This window comes from Glossina fuscipes, unplaced genomic scaffold, assembly GCF_014805625.2.
Source record: "Glossina fuscipes isolate IAEA_lab_2018 unplaced genomic scaffold, Yale_Gfus_2 0, whole genome shotgun sequence".
In the NCBI taxonomy this organism is placed as follows: domain Eukaryota; kingdom Metazoa; phylum Arthropoda; class Insecta; order Diptera; family Glossinidae; genus Glossina; species Glossina fuscipes.
In genome coordinates, this window is record NW_023998414.1 from 20471090 (window position 1) to 20492373 (window position 21284).

The following is a 21284-nucleotide window of genomic DNA, read 5'->3' on the forward strand; positions in this document are numbered from 1 at the left end:
TCAGAGTAAAAAGTAAAATTCTGTTACATTAACAGAAATTAAGTAACAGTTTTTACATACGAAACTGTTAATTATGATGTCGATAGACAAGAGTTTTCAAGAGTATTGTCTGTGTTGTTTTTTTCTCAGTGTACAACTACTTAAACTTTTTTAGGAGGAGAAGATATCTGCTACGTATATAATAAAATATATGTTTAAAAAGAAAAACTATATTAAAAAAAAAAAAAAAAAAAAAAAAATTATTTTTTTTTTTAAAATTCAATTCAATGTTAAACATTATGGCTTTTGTTTATTAAGTAGTTTTTGTTTAAATCCGTTCTCCTCTATTACTTCCATGCATATATAATATATATATATATATATATAATGTACTCATGATGATCGTTATAATAATACATAAAAATAATTTGTTGTGTTATTATTATTTTAATTTTTTTTATTATTATTTTTTTTTTCTGTAAATGTATGTAGACATATTAGCTTTTTATTAAAGCGAGTTAATAAAGTGAATATAATAATTATAATAATAATAATAATAATGAATTAAGTTATGGAGCGGTTTGACGGAAGAATAAATGAATTCGATTCTACTTAATGTAAATAGTTGCAATTATTATCTATTTTATATAACATACATTACATATGAGACTATAGTGAATCAATAATATATCGACTTATAAGCAGTAATAATCAAAATGTGTTAAATTCAGCCTTCAAGTATAAATTAAGTATGTATGTATTTTACTCATAAATATAGACAAATACATGTATAACGCAATTAAGATTTTTATTTAATTTTTTTTTTTTTTTTTCTTTTTTAAATTAAGATTATATATACAGTAAATAGCTATGACGCACATTTTAAAAAATAAATAAATGCTTTAAAAGAAGGACAACAACAACAACAACAGCGACAACAACAATAATAAATAATTTAACAAAATTTAATTGTCTGATTATTTGTTGAAAAAAATGTTTAAATAATTATTTTATTAAATTATTATTATTATTATTTTTTTTTATATTACAATAGGTATATATAACAATTAATTTCACTATTGTGGACATCTTTAAAGAAAACACAAAAAACCAAAAAACAAAAAGGCGAGAAGTTTTTTAATGGCGTCGTACTGACTGTTGCTAAAAACTACAAGCAAGTATTCCACCGATTTCCTTTCATTTTATTATATCGAGCATAGGTATGTTAGATGCGTTAAACCATTTGTATCGTTTAGAAATATTATAAACATGAAAGGAAAGGATTCAAAAAAAAAAAAGAGAGAAATGCTTGCTTGTAAATAACTCTGTTCGTCCGAATTTGTCATGCTTGCTTGCAATTCCGTCCGTCCGTCCATTCGTTCATCCGTCCGTTAACAGCTTTCCTAATTGATTTGCGTCGTTTCGAAGTAAACACCTGAGGGTCGAAGAGACGGGTAAATTTGCAAGTACGTCCGTCCGTCCGTCAATAGCATGTTCGAAGTAGCCAGAAAATGAATATTGCGGAATGAATTGACTAAATACAACTAACTGATCGACTTAGAGCCGATTTTTTTGATTATAATATTCAATACGAATCTAATTTGATTAAATCTTATGTGTTCACCCATCTCTCTGGTGGTGTTGCAGAAAGAAGAGCTGAAATTGCGCGAATATGTTCTTGGCTTAGAATCACTGATCGGGTTTAGTGAAAGTAAGTAAACCTCATGCTCACTTATAAATTTAGACAGGACTCTTGAAACGTTTCTCTCCAACGTTTTTACAACAAACAAAAATGTTAGGATTCTCTAAATGTTGTCACTAACAGGTTGTAAGTGGTTTCATCTACAAATCAAATACTTTTTCTATATATTTCTATAAAACGATAGGCAACTAAAATTCGTTTTAAAGCGGTTTTGCTTGCTTAATGGTTTTTCTCTTTTCGCATACCAATATACTTTCAATACGTCTACGCATATATAGGTACATACATTATATTTTTTAATGTACATAGAGCACGTTAACAACATTTGTTAAATTGTTTTTCACGCATTCACCAAATCGTTAATATCAATTTCGAATTTATAGCAGTTCATGCATTCATTCATGTGTGTTTGTGTGATTGTCAAATAAATTGTTAAAATATATTGTATATACAGGGTGTCAGCTATTTTATAGAAATTTCTCGAATCTATATAATTTTGAGAAAAACAAATGTTCCTTAAAATATTTGTTTACAAAAACTTACAAGAGAACTAAGAGTAAACGAGTCAGTAAATTGCATTCGCTGGCGTCTGAATTTCTTATACATATACATTTACAGTTTTAATTTGAAAATATATATCAAGAAAATGGAATTTCGATACTCAATAATATTCAATGGGCGGGATCGATTTTTTTTACAGATGCCATAGAATATGAATCGAAAATTTTCAACTCGTCGTTGACTTTAATTTTGTTTTACTTTTGAAAACAGGTATAGTGTGCTCACACATCCTTCGATCGATTTCGTCGATTTTCATTATTAAGCTGCATGCAAGAACAGCCAAGACAAACATTGGCCATATTTGTCATCTGAATTCTTTTAACCTGAAAAATATTTATCAAATACATTGACACACACGGACGAACAGAAGGACAGACACTTATGATATGTGTCCACTTGGAAGATTCTTTCTGCGGTATTCTTCTAGGTATTCTAGTCAAACCATTTTGACGAACGCTTATGCTTGGATTGTAACGATAAAAATACTTTGCATAATTGTTGCGTAAATTTGCAAAAAATTTCATCTAAATCTTATTACACCGAGTTTCGAAAATTTCAATTTCGACTGCTTATAAAATCTGCTGCTCTGGGATTTTTTCTTAAATGAAATGTTAATTTTTAATACACATTACCGAACGATGAGAGGTATATTAATTATATTAAAACTTTTGCAAACGCCCAGAAGTAAGCTTCAGAGACCCCATAAAGCGTACATATATTCTTGATCAGCATCAAATTCTAAATTGATTCAAGCATGTCCATCTGCCCGTTTGTTCGTCTCTGTAATATCCGTCATAATACGTTCTCTTGGCCGTTGAATGATGAAAATGGTCCAAATCGGTTAAGGGATACGCCCACAGTACTACCTAATGTAAAAACTCTCTCTCTCTCTCTCTCTCTCTCTCTCTCTCTCTCTTTCTCGCTCTCTCTGTTTTTCGAAAGGAATAGAAAATTGGTTTTTTTAATCATTATTCATATAACTGTACCAGAAAGATGTGCCAAAAATTTGAACGTATGCAGTAAAAGTTCTTTACTCGCGGGGTATATGTGCCGCGTATACAGAAACCGGAATAACAATTGGATACATATTGAAATCCTTTTATTATTATGTATGTACTTATTAGATCCGCGAATAAAGAAATTTATAGCCGCGAATATAGGAATTTTTTAATTAAATTTTTTGCTAATCCGCGAATAGTGAAAACGCGAATAAGAAACTTTTACTGTATTGTGCGGGCGATGCTGGAGTACCTGTACAAAAATTAGAAAAGTTGAACCAAGCCTATCATTACTATAGTGTCATAAAATTTAATTTTTTTTCAATTCCTTTATAACGCGTGGAAGCAAGCTTCAAAAGCCCCCTAAAGTTTCAAATTTGGAATGCAAGTAAGCTTGTCCGTTTGTACGTCTGTCCATCTGTTTGTTTGCCCAATTGTGCAGTATCTGTGGTAAATATATATTACTTTTCGCCCACAAACTTGCACACGCCTATATAACAAGAACAATGAACACTTTTGCTTCCTTTCCTTTCTATTTTTTTTTATTTATTTTTTTAAATAAATTTAATATTCAGGTTTTTGTTAAGCCTTTTAACAACTATAAAAGTCTATTTAAATTTAAAAAAACAAAAAAAACCTTCTTTCCAGCTTTAGGGAATTATTTCGTAAAGTTCTTATTAAATTTTGTAGAAAATGTCACGATTTTAACTTCTCTTCGAAGTTATATGAAATTTCGTGTTGAAACTTTTCACAATAATTTTACGAATTTGGACATTTTTTCAAGGCTTTCGTAAAGTTTTATTGTTTCAATTTTGTAGAGGGTCTTTGGAGTCCCCTTGCTTTTTGAAAAAGTTGTCTCGAAATTCATTTGCAAATTAAAAAAAAATAATTTTTTTTTTGCAACTTTTTTATTAAATTTGTTGTGTTTTTTTATTATAAGAGACCAATCTTTGAAAATACCTTTTTAAAAAATATCGTAATTTCGTTCTCAATACACTTTCGAATTGTTTTTTTGGAAACTTTTTCCATCATTATAAAGAAATTTTAAAAAACTCAGCAAAATAGTTTGAAGAAAGCATTTCAAGAAACTCGTAAGAAGTATAATTATTTTTGGTAAGTTTTGAAGATTCTAAACCGGCGGAAAGGTCACAGCATTAAGAAATAACAATCAGATTGAGTGTCATGCGTCCACAAGGAATACTCAAACTCAGGCTTATAATTATTTATTTATTTTTTTTTATCCGTCTGAGTAGCCGGAGGCGAGGAATCTCGACTAGCAAGTCAATGGTTGTGGGTTCGAATCTCAAGTGCGTTAGAGTTTTTAATAAAAGCCGATAGCCTTAGATGCTAGTGCTTTTAAGAGTTTAGTCTTAGAATTTATTTCTCCGGCCAAATTAATAGTAATAATAATAATAATAATAATATTTTTTTTTTTTTTTATACCAATCATCAAAGAGTAGACAGGCATCCATTCACTTTGTGAAATCGATTGCAACAACCAGAAGGAAGCGTTACTGATCCCCATAAACTCTATATATTCTCGAGCAGCATTAAGCCTTAAAAGTATTTAAGCACGTCTCTGTCCGCGGTAAAGATTCTTCTGGTCGCAAAAATGAAGCTATCGACTTTAAATAGAGCGGAAATATTGAAAGCCTTTATACGCAATTTGTTGGTATTGAGTGCAACATAGTTTGAGAACATTTTTGTGTTCAAAAAGAAAAGAAAAAATTTGATTTTTTGGTTGTGACTTCTAAGCCGCACCAGGTTAACGATACAAATTTGTACGTACGTTATGGGTGGTTTTATGGGTGGTTGCACTGCAGTACCCGCATAAAAATGGTAAAAATTGACCACGCCTACTCTACATTAAGGAATTCTTTTGTCATAACGTTTGCAGCATGTAGAGAGTAGCTTGAGAGACGCTATAAAGTCTACACATTATTTTAGGCAGGTTTGTCAGTCCTTCTGTCTGTTTATAGCCGAGATAAATATATACTTCTGAATGCAAAAATGAAAATGAAAATAAGAGATTTGATAAAAGCAAACAAAGTCGTTGCACGTTCACAGTAAAAATTGAGAAAATCGAGAAGGTTTTCTTGATACTTTGCCAACTATGCATAAACTAAAGCACATACAGGATAAAACTTTTGCAGGTACATAAACGACAAAAATGGCAAAAATCAATCTTGCACTGTCATTAGTATAAGGTAAGTGCATTTAGTTTCTTTCAAGATGAACATGATGGGTATCAAAGACTCGGGTTACCGACGAATAAAATTTCCTTACTTGTTAAATTTTTCTAATTGAGTTGATTGATTAATAAAAAAATTGACTAAACCTACAGCGATAATTAAGAGAAGCTTGAATTCATTCTATTCGTTGTGCAAAAGTTTCGTTATTGAATGCACATAAGTACTGCATCTGAATCCTATAGTAAATGAGTAAACGTAATGTTTCTTCTTCTCGGTTCAATGGTTACTCTGTCTACTCTGTTAATAAAGTGACAGACGCCAAAACTGGAATCCATAACTATGATAAAAAAAATTCTTTTAGCAAATATAATCCTTAGGACGATACTTTAACAGTTTAGCAAATTGCTTTGTATATCGGTTATTAACGTGTTTATCGTGTCACTCATATTTACTATAATAACTAGAAAATTTCAATGATTTTCAAGCAGATCTTTGATATCGACTTCTTTATCAAAACTGATTTTCACTCTCTTCATCTCAATCTATGATCGAGCAAAATGTCAATTAAGTTAGTCATAAAGACTTAAAGCAACAGCCAGCTTTTATTGAAAACTCTATCGCACATGAGATTTGAATCCACGACCATTGAATTGATAGTCGAGTGTCTTTGCCTGTTCGGCCACTTAGGTGGATTTGTCAAAGTGGATTTCAATTATTCGGTTACTAGATAAGTCCTCACGGGTTTGATCATTACAGTAAATGAACGGACGGACCGAGGGATATGGCTAAATCGATCCAAAGACTTACAATAATCTAGAGTATACGTTATTGTTTTCAAATAGTGTGCGCGTGATATACACCGAATCTATTCTCAAACAACAAAGTTTTAGCACATTTTTTATCACCCAACGTTGGATATAAAAAACAAGCAGAGTAACTATATTCGCAACCATCTGATGTTAAGGGCAACGTTTATGCCAATTTGAAAAGGAGCTTATCTGGGCATTTAAGGAGAGTTGTTGCCGATATAGAGAAACTTATTGTGATCGCGTTGAAAGAACTGTTCAAAGTTTTAGGAGAAAAATTGAAAAAAAAAAAAAAAAAAAATTTCCGTTGTGACCCTGTAATCGTTACAAAGGTGTCACTATTTTTCTATTGAAAAGATAGCGCAACTATGAACGTTCGTTTTTCTATATGCATACGCACACACACGGCATGCGCATCGACATACGTTTATATAGTTTATAGATAGTTATACAATATGTATAAATGTAAATATGTATTGTATGCGCATAAACTTATTTCAAAAATTATATGATATTCTCGGCACGCACCGTTTATACGAATGGCAACTTTTTCTAGGGTTGTTGCTAAATGTTCGCAAGTTTGTGTATATATATGCAAATAATGCATGTTACATTAAATATGTTTGCCCGTACACACACACACAAACAATATATATATATATGTAGAAAAAGTTGTAATGGTGTGCGGTTGACAGAAATCTAATGAGTTCGAAGTGTTGTTGCTATTATTTGCACGCATCCATATACATACAATATTTATGAACTCGTGCATATATGTGTACGTTTAAGTGGCGTATTAAGCAGTTTTTTGTTTTCTTTTTTTTTTGTAGCTAAATGTGGCATCAAACCATTTTTAAATGCAAACAAGCAACAATAACAACAAAAACGACAACAATTTACAATTTTACGCCGGTAAAAAGCAAAATGATTTTCAATGTATGCAAAAAAAAAAAAAAAAAATTAAAATAAAAAAAATAAAAATAAAAAAAAAAAATAAATAAATAAAATGAGAAGAAAAAAATTGATATATATCTATATGCATATATATATATATGTATGTAAATATATATAGAAATTGTATACATGAGACAAAAACAAATGAAGTAACGATATTTGGCAAATCGACTTAAGTCACGTAACGAACGAACGAGAACTTTAGTACAACGTGTACACTGAGAGACCTGTGCGTAAGCAAGTAAAAGAAACTCGATTCTTCTCTAAAGAACATCTCAAATATTCATTGTCGGAACAGATCGCCATTAAATGAACTGAATGATTGTCTAAGGCTTCCAAGACTGTTAAATAACAATCAAGCATGCGCTCATAAATTCATTTTCGTAACGTCTATGTAACGACTCGTTCGCTGTGTAGGGAGTAAAAATTCTACGATCCTGATCCAAAAAACTTCCTTGAATCAAACCATATGTCGATCGATGTAGCAAATTTTATCAAAGTATATTGCGAGCTTGGACTCATTGTCACCCATTGTCACTCATTGTCATGCGATTAGATCTTAGTTTGGCACACCGACAAGTCTATACTAAATCAATTTGAAAAAATAAGTAGAAACACTATAAAGGGCTACAACCCACCATTAAATACCCTACAGCAACCTACTACTATTCATATAAAGAATTTCAAATGGTCGAAAAAGTGATTCAATCCGAGCCATTTTCAGTCGAGCGTTTGCCGTGATCAAACGACCCCAGTGTACCAAATTTCCTCAAAATGTTTTGAAAAATTACAACCTGTCGGTTGGATAAAAGGAAACAAGACGAGCAGAAGTACATGGAATCAGTTGCTGAATCGCGCGTTACAATAAAAGGTCGGTCTCAAGTTTTCCTGAGTGGCTACAAACATCCGTTCACAAATCCATTATACCCTTGTTGTTTATAAGTGGTCTTAGGTATAATGATTCTGAAAATGATCTGGGTCGAGAGATTGGTTCTGTCTCAAGTCGTTCTGAGTGCTGCATTTTTTGAACGAGTGATTGTCTTGTGATGGCGGATTGCAATGGATAAGCATTAAGGAATAGTTATGAAAAAACGTACAGTACCCGTAAGCAAGTATACTCGACTTTTATACAATCCTTTGCTCTTTCTAAGATAATATCGTTTCGTCCACTCATCTTTTCCATCTGTCCATCTCATCGTTTATTTATTCGCAGCTCTGTACCTCCCATCGGATCAGATTTTCGCAAATATTTCGTAACAATTGATTGGTCAATGTAGAATACAGGTTCAATACTTTCAGTTGAATGTTGGTCGAAAGCGACGGATTCGGCCGACCTTGGCAATGTAGTATACTCTGGTCTTCGTAATATTCGCAATAAAACTTTGCATCCCCGACAAACACTTAAAGCGAATTTTCTACACATGATGGATGATATGAAAAAGTAAACATCTAAGTACACTGACCAAGATTTTTTTCGTTATCATAAGAAGTGATCAAGATTAAAGAAAACGTAAAAAGTAATTTATTATGGTGAGTATGTTGTTCACAGAGAACAAAATGCTAGGATGTGCTGGCCCTTTCTCTACCCGAAAAGCCTACCTTTATTTAGTGGCCGATATGATGTTATCCAAATAAGAACAGAGTGAACCGAAGTAAAGAAAATCATCTTACATTAAAATAGTTATCAACTTCATATAAATATTCATTAACAGATAAGCTGATGTCGCAAGATGATACGGCTACCCTTCACAAACGAATTTGCTGGGCTCTTATTCAACATTAAAATCTAAATGTGTTTCTCTGTCCAACTAGAACTCAAATATTCCGAACTAGGCAACGCTAAAAGCCGAATTTATTATGGTGATCCATTATGGGGATCAGCTGGATGTAACGTATTACGAGTCACTTTCACGCGACGAAATCATCCATTGACGAACAGTATCCGAAACAACAGAAAGTGACTGCAAGTATGTCTTCATGGGAGGCCGTTGAGTTAGGCTACATTTCAATTTGTCAACAACAGACTAAAGGGACGCAATATCGACGATAAATCTTGAAACCCTTTCTAACTGAAGTACCGAAGAAGTGCCAATGATTAGTGATGATGCAGTTACTTTCGTTTTTTGATCTGCGAACTCCAGGCCAATTAACGTTGGTTATAAGCTGCTGCATGTGTTGATCGTATTTTCCGTTATACTAATAATTTCATCTAGTTTGACAGCAGGTATTACATCGTCAGCGAAGCCTATAATTTTAGCCTTTTCAGGGACTAGTAAGCAGACAATATTAGTGTGTGAACGCGTGTGTTCATATATCATGTTTACATATACATATATATATATATGTTTTTTTTTAATGGCTTGTGATTATGGGTAAATATAACTGCGCCTTAGTACACTCAGTCACTCTACTAATTATGCTCGTGTGAAGCTCGGATACCAATTGATGTGATCAATATCGTCTGTCGTTCGTGCGTATAAGTTTTTATTGATTTACTTGCTTACTTATGTTTGGGAAAAACTTGAGTGATGAATATGTCCATCCTAGGGATAATATAGTTTTTTAGTTTACTTCTTTTAGTTTTATTAGGTTTTTGCCAATTCTATAATGTTCAGTATCGCAGTACGCATTATCGTCCCTCGAATCGTAAGTTGCAGCAATAGTTAAAGAGAGAACCTTGTGTATGCGCTTAGTAAATTCCTAAAGTGTCGAAGATTCGTCTTAACCTTACAATATTATTATTATTATTAATTTTTTTCATACATTAAAATAGCAGCTGGTTGTTTGTTGCCGTTTCTAAGTTGACAGATGCTGGAATTTGTTTTTGGCAAAGCCACAAGGCACCTCTCCCAAGTTATTTTTAACGAACATATGTGTGTATATAGGCAGTTTCAGCCACGCGCAAGCACAGACATATAAGCACGCGTATATATATATATATATATATATTTTAAATTTATTCTATTAGCGTCAACCTTAAAAATATTTTCATTATTTTACGCACATACATAAATTGTTGATGGAAATCACAACTGATACCAAAAAATAATACAAAAATTAAAATGAATAGATAAATGGAAAAAGAGATTCGATTAATTGAAAAAACCGGAAGGAAGTATCCACCGAGCGATTTCACATGTATTTGTTAAAATGGAAAACGATTATGAGAAGATGTTTAGAAAATTTGAAAATAAAAATTGATTGCCACAATTTGTCCGTCTCCGGCTGCTTATACCTGTCAACGAATGAATAAAGTGAAGCCAGAAATCTTCTTCTCTCAAAAATTACGATGAACTTCGGCTATGCATTGTATGTTTGGAACTCTTTGAGAAGAAAACAAAAAGAAAAAAAAAAAAAACCAACCAAATAAAAAAATTATATTCGGCTTTGGGTGAATCTTTTATACTTTTTCCTTAAAAAAAAAAGCAAAAAGAAATAAACAAAATTTCAATATCCTTTCATATTGGATTGCGATGGCTACCATAATTTTTGCCCCTTTTCTATAGGTCATGATTTTCTATAGCTTCATATAGCTACGATCATCATATATCGAATACGTCGGAATTTGAGAGAGAGTGAGAGATAAACCAATTTCCTATGTTGCTTTCGAGAACATATCTTGCATCTTGGTTGACTTAATACTGCAGCCGTGTCGTTTGACCGATTTTGCCACATTTTCAAGCCGATACCTTAATTTTGGCAACCAGGAGTACATTTACGGGTGGCAGAAACACACCTAGATCGATCCATAATTTGGAACAGACCAAGCCTGTATATACTTGGCTGGTTTTCTGAAACAGTCTTCTAAGTTTTGCAGACCTCTTGAGGAAATGAACATACCACCAAGAATAAAAAGAAAATTAGATAATTTTTTGTATAAAAGAAAAAAAAAATCTTTCGAAGGTGCTGCTGACAGAAAAGCAATAAAAAAAAAAAAAAAAAAAAGAAAAAGAAAATGAGATTAATTTGTGAAGACGCATTGATTGTTACGTTCATTGCTCACCATAATCGTCATTCATCATTATCGTCTTGAAAGAAGTGATTGTGTCTCGAGAGGCCATGTAATAATATTCAACTTTAAGACCAACAAGGCACTTATTATTGCTTTCTGGTCGGAAATATGCCCGCGTCTTAACGCAGGCAGGCAAGCAGGCAGGCAGGCAGAGTAAGGAAATAAAAAATAAAGAAATCGGATCACAGCTAATTAAAAACATATAGAAACAGAGCAGACACGAACACAGCCAGACGTAAACACATAAATGTAAAAAGTATAAGCACTTTATATAAGTCAGTTGTAAGTACCTTCGGCATTTGCATGTCAGAAAATTAATAAATTTCATCCCTCAATATGTTCGCTGAAAGAGTGCATGAGCATGACTTATTGCATAGGGTAACATCTCTTCGGATGAGAAAGACAGTCAGAATTATTCAGATAGCCCTATCGAAATTGCATATTTTTTTCCCTATTATTTTTCATTTCTTTGTCGTATCAACGTTTTCTTTGATTATTATAAGCTTACATATATAGGAACGCGAATGTCGAGTTAAAGGTACGACGCTTCAAAGCGCATGCTTCTATGCTTTCTACTCGATTTTGCCAGCTACCACCCATATTAGATAAGGCCATCTTTCAAAGTGTGGCCACGTTTGAGCTCCTCTTCGATGTGTAATCACATGCCGTTTATTTAATGCCCGGGTTGTCATTTAAATTATAGCGTTAGACATGTAAAAACACAAGGAACGGATTTTTCATTGCGTAGTTAAGATACATTTCTTTTTTATAAATCATCATAAAAAGTCATGTTGACGGGAAAGTCAGTATAGACTTCAATGCGGGAGAGAGATCGTCGCTATCTACTAAAGATTCAAAAAGTTTAGCTATACGCCCAGCTTAGCTATTTTCCTCTAATTCCATATACATCAGTTCTAGACTCGCTCTTATAGAGAAGAATAACATAACTAGAATTTAAGAAACAATTAAGGATGTTATAGTCAAGCATTATCGATAGATACCCTACACATGTCGGTTAGTTAGTAAAACATTAAAAATTCTACATTATTTTTATGTAAATGCCTAATTTTCATGAAAGCTCCGATATCGGGAGATACTCACACGTCAACGTAGTAGGAATTTGGAAAACTTGGTTTACGTGTCAAAGATTTTAGTAAATTTTCCAGTCGCGTCCATCATAACAAACCGCAAATTACAATTATTCGCCATAGCAAGGCTTGCTATGTCCCGTGAATCCCTGTATGTAGTGCGATCTGAATAGTAGATCTTTTTGATCCAAATTCGGTGAAGGTTAATTTTTATGTCCAACTATCATTATGGACGAATTTTTGTCAAGAACTATTGAAAATTAGTCCCTTTTACCATATGAAGATTCAGTTGCCGTAGGAACGGTTATATGGCGATGAGTTTAAAAAATTGGTCCCTTTGATCCAAAGTTTTCACATTAAATTTGTATACCAAAATTATTATTATAGAAATTTTAAAAATGACCATATTTTTTTTTTGAAAAAGTGGCCCGATGCGAACTGTTTTTAACAGACTTCGTGCCTGGGCGAAAAGACATCAGTGTACTAAATTTCCAATACAAAATATCTTGAAGATTGTGATCTGAAAGGTACGACCAATATCAGATGGACAGACGGACAGACGGACAGACGGACAGATAAGCTAAATGATTCTGAATCGATCGGTATAATAAAAGATGTGTCTATCTCATGTCCTTCTAAATTTTGCATACATTCGTACAAGCTTAATATAGCCCTTTAGGGTTAAAAAAACGTGAAATATCCATAATTTAGGCAACTCATGAAAATATTTGTTAAGGTTTAGCGTCTTTACTATTCAATCAGGTTCACGGATGTTGGAAATTTTAATGAAGGCAAGGCGGAAGGTGGGAAAAGTTCTTCAACGGTAAACAAAATAAGCGGAAGAATAAGTCATAAGTTGTAATATTTGTGCGGCATTTTCCCAATAGAATGGACATTTTTGGAAACTGCAGCAAAGAGATTTGATGGAATAAGCGACTCAGGAGGGCAATATATCATTGTTGATACAAAAAAAAAAATTGTTACCTCTTTCTTTTAAGGTATTTAAGTATGGAGAACCTCTTGGAAGAAGAAGATATAAACTTTGTTTTATTATCATTATCATTATTATTATTATCATTATTATTATTATTAATGTCGCTAGGGAAATAAATTCTAAGACTAAACTGTTAAAGCACAAGCATCTTTAAAGGCTATCGGCTTTTCGCGACCATTTAGTTGCTAGTCGAGATTCCCCGCCTTTGGCCAGTTAGGCGAGTAATTTTGTTCTAACTTTGAAAATATGCTCCAAAAAAATACAGACATTTCTTACTCTTAATATTTTTCCTTACGTTAAAGTAATTTAAACAATCCGTCCACTGCCGTTTGAATATGATTCTTGAACATTCTACTAAGCTCTTTAAATGGCTATCATACCATATCGGATACCATAGGATCGACTATTTCAGTCATGACGAAAACCATTAAAAGCCTAGGATATCGGTGGCAACATATATACCGTATACGTAAAATAGGTTGCTGCGCTTCTGTCGGGATCGATTTCGGTTTTCAGTTATTTAAGGAAAGTGACTCGATTGTGGATCGAATCTTTTCCTGTTTTTGAATCTGATCATATGATATCTAACAATAGATGATAAACAAACGGCCGAGCGAACAGATCAACAGATGAATGATAAATATCTTAAGCTAATCAATTTCTGGTACGTTACAAATAATGCAATGATGTCGATACAGATTCATGCACTGGACTGCACATGCACCCCTTTTCCGCTGGCAATATCAGACAGCTCTTAATATTGCATGCGAAGCAATTTTCGTTGTTCAGGAAAAGAAATTCAAAATATTTCTCGTTTCATTTAAGAAATTTCCAGGTCGTAGGTAAAAGCAAATTTATTCGCACATGCATGCATGCATGCACTTGCTTACAAAGAGAATAATTTGTTGATAATAACACTTTCCATATTTACTTTCCTTTTGCGTTAAACTCAAAAAGTAAATTATTTTGTATGCAATCATTTCGATTTGAAAGCATTTCTATAAATAAGCATGAAAGAAATTTCGAGGTCGTTTTCAACAGAAAATAATATTTAGCGTACATTTTTCCGGTTTTTTACTTTTTCTATGGAAATTTGATTTTTTTAGTATAACTCGATGGTTTGGTGAAAATATGAAAAGTTAAAGCAAGCATCGCTGTGAACGCAATATCAGTCCACTTTGGACGTCCACTAACCAGGCAGAGATTTGTCAATTTGAAAATTTACTTACCTATGTAGCTTCTAAGCCATTGACATAATTTAAGAATTTTAAGAAGTCTTTCTCTCTGAGATTCTTTTTAACCTTTCTATTGTTTTCATAAGCGCGTTAGCCTTAGAACTTAGTTCGCTTTGAAGAGATTACAGAATAGAAGATGAACTTTTCTTTCGTTAGACATAGAAAGTAAACGAAAGTCATCATTAAAAGTTTTACATAAGACGACAAAAAGCGAAATGTTCACAGAGAAATTTCTATGCCTTTCGATTAGTTCAATTCATTGGCCAAGAATGATGAACTTACATCGGCAATTAATAAATTTAATCAAGAAGCTCACACCAAGAAGCAATCTTCGCTCAAGAAAGAGTAGAGAAAAAACGAAAAGACGATCACTTATTCTTGTAGAGAGGAAGTAGTACTTTATTCTAATGCTTGCACTCGCAGTATAGGCGTTGCTGAGTATATGTCGTGCAGAGTCCAATACCATATATGATGGACTTGTAACACACTTCACCTTGTTGCAAGGATTCATAAAACAAACACCCCTTAACCTATAACACAATTGAAATTTTTTTTGGGAAATTTACCACTGGTTATTAACTTAGGATAGATTGATAGTGTCTACATATAGACATCCGCACATTTAAGATACGATTTAAGATATCCTTGATAGTCTTCTCCGTATCACTTTTCAGATTACACTCGTTCCGTTTGAAGCGTTCGTAGCATAATCGCATATATATTTCTTTGTTTTTAAGTGCATATCTTCTATGCACTGGGCTCCATATATATTTGTGTATGCTTTTCAACAAAAAAAAAAAAGGGAAAAAAGAAAACAAAATAGAAACGCAAGATGACGTAGCAAATAAAAATTCAACTTTGTTTCACATGTTTATGTTAATTTGTATTCTGGATTTCTAAATATTAGTATTCGTCAGTTACTTTAAAAAAATTTCGGTGAAAATTCTTGATACGTCTATAGACATGTGAAAACGTTATAGTCTCGCTACATTGGTTATTAAATAACGTACACAACTTTGCTTATTACAATTCTTAATTCATTTTCGTGATAAACTAACAAAAATTCTAATTTGGTTATGTTGATTGGTCCAAGTCCACCCACTTACAATAGAGTTCGTCCCGTGGCTAAAAGTTGCCAGTGTAACAAATAATGTCCTAATATCTCGAAAATTGTGACCTGTAGGTTGATCATAACGAAACATAAGACAGATAGACGGACAAACGGACAGACAAGCTTAGATCGATTCATAAAATGTTTCTGAATATAAATGTTGGGCGTATCGCCAATCCTTTTGGGTATTGCACACATCCGCACGAACCTAATATACCTAATATATTGTACTGCAAGTGGAGTGAGGTAGAAAAATTTGGTTTCGGGGATATTCTGGGAGACTGTTCAAACTCTGTCTCTGAAAAATGTACAAAAGTATCCGCCTCATGCGCAAATCGGAAGAGAAAGTTTGTTCCGCCTTATAAGCGGATGCTGAACGCCGTTGCAATAAAATGCAAAATAATGATAAATTTCTTACTAAAACAGATAACAAGAGTATATGCAGAGGTAACGGATGCAATTCAATTCTCAAGTAATTGAAAAAAATATGCATTTTTATATTCAATCGCCCAAGTTCACATATATTTCGATGTTCAAACGATCGTCCTTTCTTTGCGGACGTTTTGACGAAATATGACAAACACTAAGGTGTTTTGACTCAAGAACGAATCCTTTTGGTAATCGATTGGATCGGATATATATCTCCGATATAATAACACCTTATTTTGAACAGTCATTACATGAAGGAAATTGCAATTTTGAATGTTTCGCGGCAAAAGTTGCCACTAAGTAATAATAATATTACGGCATTCGAAGATGATGTGAGAAATTGGGGCCGAATTCTGAACTGAAATTGATTTATAATAGCAATTTGCTATGAATTTTAATCGTTGGAAGTTTGGATTGCAAAAAGGTCTATTCTTTAGATACATGAACATAATACGTAAGGACCCTTAACAAAAATACACAGTGTTGAGATTGAAGCAGAACTTTTGGCGGGAAAATTAAAATCAGCTAATCTGCTCACTCTCCAATATAAAGGTTATTAGGCAAGCTGTACCTTCGTTTACATGAAAAAACAAAATGCAATATTATCACAAAAGTGGTTTCATCCGAAATAGTTTCAAATAGTTTAGAGAGGTCGGTCTTGCCCGTCCATCTACGATGTTTTCATTTGTTTCATTTATTTTGGGATGCCAGCTACAATTGGCAGACGCTTAAAGGGACTGACTTCCTTTCCTATAATAATATCACATATATATGTTTTATTGTGTGTAATAATTTGTAACTGTATATGTGTGAACAGTTTGCGTCCAATTTTAATTTGTTGCGAGAAATGCAATCAATTATCGAAGAAGCATATGTTAGTCTTTTCATAAAATCAATAAGCTTGAGAGACGTTCTTCATGCAGCATATTCATTCTTAATCAGGTTGATTATCGCGTGTATCGTAATTCAAATCGGAATCGTAGTGAAATTGAATTGAAATAGAAAGTTGGGAATTTGAAGAATGTGTTTTTTGTTTAGTCGCTCTTTTTAGTATAAAACTTTGCTTACTTATAAGGTAAGGTAAGGTAGAAAACGATTTAAATCATAAATTAAGGTAAAAATTGTTTCTATCATAGGCTTGCAAAAGAACCCCAATAGAGGCTATTGTTTCATATTCAAAGGTTCAAAGGAAAGCGTTCAGATTCGCCTGAGATCTTTTAACTCATTATCTATATATATATATATATATAAAGTAAATTTATTTACTAAATGCCTAATTAAGGCAATTTTACGAGGCCTGTAATATGAAAAAAACAAAGTTTAAAATACCCCTTGATTAATGATAGTGAATAGTGAAAACCTGTTGTACAAATTCACTCATTTGTATATAAACTGTTGTTGCTATGCTTGCGTATATTAGCTGCTGACAAAGTGTTGTTATCCATGATTAACTTTTAATGAGCGATAAACTAACGTTCGATAGCCAGATATATGTATATATATATGTATATATGTATGTATATATATATGTATGTATATAGGTATGTATGTATGTATGGATGTATTTATGTATTTATGCTTGTGTGTTCGTGTGTTACATAAAATGAAGAAATTAGATACTTAAACGAACATAAAAAACGTTTAATTAGACACATGAAAGTATTTCCAATGATACGTGATGACCCCTTATTTTAGCCGCGCTCTCCCGTAGTTAAACTTTTTATGAACATACACGCGGTATAGTTAATAAAGCAGGCGGTGCTTTTGCCTTTTTAAGAATTTGGCGTCATACCAGCGGTGTTCATATTATATATATATGCACATATATATATATATATATATATATAATTCTTCAGCTATTTCCGTTAAAATACCATTCGAGAATCGTAACCGTTGATCGATTGATTATTGATATTGTATAGTGAGAATATAATATGACCGCCATTCACATATTACAAACTATTACAAAACGGGCACAATTTCAAATTCTTATTATATTCATAACGATAGGCAATTGATTTGAGGTTTTGAAAAACTTTTAAGATTTGGTGAAGTTTTGATTTGATGCATTCTTACATACACGTTAACTGTGTGAAAAAGTTAAATATTGTTTTTTTTTTTTTTTGTTTTTTTTTTTTGAGATATCAAAGTGCTTTGTTTAACTGCTTCAAGTTTATATCGAAATATTTGTTCTTGTTCTTTTTTTTTTTATATTTGAACTTATCACTGGTTTATCATCTAATTATGAAACTGTAAATGCTGTAAATGTAAAACAAGTTTTGCGAACAAATAAATGTCTTGTGGGATACGATTGGGTTATAAAAGCGCACGGATTGCGAAGGAATATGCATTTATGGATAGTAATAAATGCAAATGCTTGCGATCTATATAAATCTTTAATGCCAGATCTACGTCAGAGAATCGCCTAATTGAATGCGATATATGAGCAAACTACATTGACACGCATAGTTTATTGTTAGCCATATAGTTAGCCATAAATCACGTGTGCATTTAGGTCTCTTAAGAAAATTTCGTATTTGTTTTGGCATTTCTGCTATTAAGCAGAAGCACATTGTGCATTGTACGTGTTTAAGAATATTTTGACCTTATTATTATTATTATTATTAATATTTCATTTGAATCAGAAAATTGGAATCATTGCAATTAGCACAAACAACGCGAAACACCTACACTTATAAAATTGGGACTAAATAAAACTGATTCTCAGATTAGAATTTCCATTCACTTAATTCGCTTAAGAGTAACGCAACCATAAATTTTTTACAAATTCATTTCTTGCAGCTTACGCTATTTGTGGTAAACGCTTGATTAAGCTTTTGGAGATCTATATAACACCGTAAAGGATCTAAGATAGCTCTAGCTTTGATTATACCGATCGATTTAGAAAATCATTCGGATGATTTAAGCTTCTTGATCCGCCTGTTTGTCAGATGTCTGCCAATCTATGCTATTGTATTCAACCTAGAGCGATATCTCGAGAGATCGAAATCTATCGACGAAATTTGGATACCGACTTGTTTTCACCCAAACCCCTACTCTTTGGGAAATGAGTTGTTGACTCGGACAACCGTTAGCAGCACTCCATTTGTAACGGATTGTTTTGAAAAGGCCAGTGTATAAAGAAGAGTTAAGTAATAACACTTTGATGTGAAAACTATAGACCGGATCGAACCATTCTCTGAAGTCTTTCCCAAATAATCGTTCCTATGAAAACTAAATCCTCAAGGGAGAAAAATATAAAAGAACAAATTGTAATATAATTGTATATATAATTAACAGTGATACTATTGTTATGGGTAACCGAAACATAAGAAAGTTCGGTAAGTTTTATTAGCTTGAATTTTGAACACAATGTTGAAACATCTTGTCATTTAGTTGTCTTTGGTTATGATCATTTGTAAGGACATTGACAATTTATGTTGCAGTTCGTAAAAGCGAAAAATTTTACAGAAATAATTCAAAGTAATTTAAGAAAAACAATGGCATAGAGGCTTCGCGTTTTTACAGGAATGAAGATTTCATTTACCTATTACTAGGTGCCCAGTAAGATTCTATTAACGAAGAGTTTTAATCCTAAAATTATATTTGGTCTTCTATTAAAGAAGTATGCTTACATAATATTGTTGTAATTTTCGACAAAGGCAAAAAAAAAAACAATAGAAATATTTTTAATGATTTCCTTAAGCTTGCTATGACTTTTAGGACAAAAATCGGAATATAATATGAACGCATTTGGTGGGCAGCGCGTCCTTCAAAATGGCTTCGAACACGAGGGTTTTCGAGGTTTACATTCGTATTTGAATTGACATTGCGAGCTGGTATTTGCTCTACCATCATTGCTACCGCCAACGGTATCTTTCAATTCATTTAACATTTTTGCATTTTTCATCTCTTTGTTCTCAAATTTGAATTATGCCTTACACCAACTGTAGAAGGAGAATATGTGTTGCGTTTTAAATGATGCCATTTTTTATTATATGAGTCAATTTAGAATCATTGCCTGAATAGATTTAATCTTGTCTTTTCGTTATCTTTCTACCTTTTTTTTAATTATGGGCCGCAATTTTCGGCCCGTTTTAGTGCAACTGGCATTGTTGCGTCGCCAACGACGATCCCTATTGAAAATGGATTCAGGCGGATAATTTTATGACCACTACCCACGTAAGACCACGTTTTGAAATAATTACTACGAAGTAATGCAGCGTATTTGATGACGGTCGTTCAAGACTACAACGATTTACTTCGTTTTATAATTTCCTTATTAAACATTAAATTTATCGAAAATATACTTTATTTTATCAAAACAAATATTTTTTATGCGCGCAATATATTCAGTAAGTTTTACATCATATTACATGAAACGTCAATCATAGAGACGAGCAGAAAAACAAAAAAAAAAAGAAGCTATTAATCACTAGCAGCTTAAAAAAAGTGATTCATTTTCACTCTTCCTGGAGTGAAAGCAGATGTAATAGAAGTGAAATGCCCAAGAAGGTTATTAAGCCTGCATTTAAACATAAAATAAAATAAAAAATTATTTTGAAAATTATCAAAAAAAATGATTTGCTCTTTGGCCCAGGTAACTACAAAAGCAAAGATGAATTTATAAACAATCACTTAATATTTATGGCGATAGCCATCAAAACACCCTTTTAAAGTTTTGTGATTTTTTTGCGAATTTGTGGTATGGCGGGTATATTGATGAAAATGTTTACCTTTCGTCAATTGGCGATTAATTAGCCAATCGTGTTTTAATAAATTGTGCTCACATTAAGTTATTGAAAAATGAAATGATACTTGCGCCTATATGTGCGGAAAATTCAAGCCTTAAACCAGCCAGATGCAACGAATTGAGCCCTTCTTGAAGACTTATTTTGTTTGTTTTTTTGACATAGTAGCTGTTTTTTATTTTAAGCATTTTTCAACGTCTGCTTTTCGTCTTATGTGCTCCTAAAATGTATATATCTGCAGGTAATGACATAATGATTATATATAATGATTTAATATTTGCAAATCCTGCAATTATTTATATATATGTATCCAATCCAAACACAAGGTTTGCGCACAATATACGTTATTCATATAATCATTTCAATCTGGTGTCGTTGTGTGGATGGCTGGTTTCTAAATTTGGTTCTGTTGGCAATACCGTTGTATATTCTTTGGGTTGTTGCACAAAATTTTTTCTTTTAGTTTTGTTAT